Raw genomic sequence first — 2989 nt, forward strand, 5'->3', positions numbered from 1 at the left:
TTTTACTTTAAGGAATTATCTTTTGTGAAATTCCAGTTTTAAATCTATACTTGTTTTTATTTTATTGAAAAGTGGGTCTTATAGTTGTGAAATGCATCTGTAAGTGTAAAGCAATTCAGCATAATATAAAATGAACTAAAAGGAAGAATTGAAAAATTGAGGTAATTCCAAGTAGTTATTATTTTAAAACTTTTTCTTCTGTTTCTTATTCACAGGAGAGAAAAAAAGTTACTAAAAGTATTTTAAAATATTTTATTTGCAGTTAAATGATTAGTAATAAGTAAAACTTTTGCGAACTTTGGACTCCTTATTCTTTTCTGAATGTCTTATTTTTCATTCTTATTTGCCATTTGTGAAAACAAGTGCAATTAAGAAACGTCCCTTTTTCTGAATGTCTTATTTTTCATTCTTATTTGCCATTTGTGAAAACAAGTGCAATTAAGAAATGTCTCTAGAGTTAGCGTTGTGAATTACACGAAGGCCTGTGAAGTAAATCTTAGGAAATGAGACTGCGCCATCTCCTGTCCACTATCCTAATTGCAACTCAGTTCTAAAGAGTACGAATTGTTTGTTTCCTAATAGTTTAAGCTAACCATTTTTTGAAATAATCATTTTGGATCATGCTACATTAAAATTTTTGTATTGTAAAGTGCACATATACTGTGGATAAGGTTTTTAATTTTTAAGTGTGCTCATGCCTGAATCTGGAAAAAGTATCCCTTTCCATATGTTTAGGACAAGAATATGGCAACCATTCTTAAAAGTAAAAATTTTATTCAGAAAACTAAAATAGCTGCTCAAATAAGTGTTGACTGACTCTAGATAGGTGATGTTTAATGCATGGAAGAGACGTGAGACATATAAGATTTCCAAAGGGGAAAAATTGCCATTAAATTTTAGAGGTATTCTTGAGATTTTAGAAATACTGTTTGTTTTCTATCTGCAACATTTGAAAGCTATTTATTTCAGTCAGTGGAAAGTACCTGGGGAAACTGCTTACAAAACAACTTTGTGAAATTTTCTTTATATGTCGTGATTTTTTTAGAAAGAACAGTAGCTTCATTGTTGTTAGGAATAAATGGAAACCCAGGTGTGGTAAAAGTTAATTGATTAATCAGATGGTATAAACAATTTGAGCAGCATGATTCACTAAACATTTCTTTAATTATATGTATGCGTATGTGTATATGTGTATGTGTTATGTATAGACATATACTAAAGCCCTATCAATTCTATTATCATGAAGGCTTTTCCATGAAACCCATGAGAATATATTTCTAAAACACATTTAAAAAAAATAAAGCATATTTTGCTAGAAATTATCATACTAATTTACTGCAGAGTATCTGATGCTGATTTAGGATGTAAATATGTTTAATAGATTATGCATTAATTTTAATGGTGTGAATGTGAGAAAGCAGATCCTGTAAAATTTTAATGTATTCAATGTTCATTTATTATAAAAAATGTCTTAATTCTAAGCTTAAATCATAGTACAATATATGGCAAGTAGTTGACATTCAATTAATATATACAGAGTAAAGAAATCATTTTGGATAAAAGTTCTCTTTGAGACTCTGATAAAGCCAAAAACTCTACAAAATGGCCTAGAAGCTCACAGTTCTGTACATGATCTCATGGGGTTCTTGCATCTCCTTAATGCTGTTCAGGTTAGAATCCTTGTTGATTTTTATGTTGTTTCTATAGCATTAATTCACTTATTAAATACTTTTTTTAAAAAAAGTCCTATATCCTATAGAGGAAACCAAATGTAAAATATTGTGTTCTTTTGAACTGGAAAGAACATTCATTTTAGGCAGTATTCAATTTTTTAAAAATAATCTTATAATCTTAAAACAAGTTAATTTACATAGTGCTTTATATATTCCACATCTTTTATAATAATTCTAAGACTTAACTAGTCTTAAAAAATAGGTCATTTGTCCAACCATTAAATGGTATGTGAGGAAACTGAACCTCAACAGTAATATTATCCATTCCCAAGGTTAATAGTATGAGTCATCAGGAGTGGAGTTACTTACTTCAGCAATTTCAGACTATAAGGTTCAAGGAAGGATTCATGTCTGTTTTGTCCACTCACAGCCTTTACAGTGTCTAATACATTATAGTGCTCAAATAATAGTTTTCAACAGACTGAATTAAATAAAAGATGAAATCACCTACTTTGCACCATGCACTACGCTGGACACAAGAGATAAAGATTAAGATACAAGACCTGTTTTCAACAGACTGAATTAAATAAAAGATGAAATCACCTACTTTGCACCATGCACTACGCTAGACACAAGAGATAAAGATTAAGATACAAGACCTTGCCTCAAGTTGCTCATGGTCTATATTGCCTACAAAAACAACCAACCAACCAATGTTGTTACTATTTGATAATGTTAGTGAGTTCCTTGTAATCTTGACATTTATGTCCATCAATGCTGCTTGAGGCCTGAACTCCTAAGACACTAATTAAGGATGGGAAGGAAGGGGGATATATTTTAAGAGCAAGAATATGACAAAAATGAATTGGGTTTATTTTGCATGGTTTAGAGGGCATAGAATGTAAAAATTTCATGCAGAGAAAACTCAAAATAACATAAGGAATGACTTTTTCTCAGTTAAGAATTGTCCAAGACTGAAATGGCTGCCTTGTAAGACAATTCGTCCCATATTCATTGAGTATACCATGTAGATAACACCAATCAGACACCCGATTGATGGGATTTTTTATTACTGCTCCAGTATTGGGACTGAATCATTAATAAGCTAATCAAAAGCATGATAAGTATTTGTTAAGGGAATGAATGAATTTCAATTCTAGGACCGTGACAATAGAAACAGCCAACCATTATTTGTCAGTAGAAGAGTGCAGTTTTTCTCATCAGAACTTTTCCTATATAGCTTTTTGAGAGCAGGTAATGAAAGGAAGACACAGAACACTGAGCCTGATTTACAAGGGATTCAGATCGAGGTTAGT

Source organism: Galeopterus variegatus, unplaced genomic scaffold (assembly GCF_000696425.1).
Source record: "Galeopterus variegatus unplaced genomic scaffold, G_variegatus-3.0.2 Scaffold2710, whole genome shotgun sequence".
In the NCBI taxonomy this organism is placed as follows: Eukaryota; Metazoa; Chordata; class Mammalia; order Dermoptera; family Cynocephalidae; genus Galeopterus; species Galeopterus variegatus.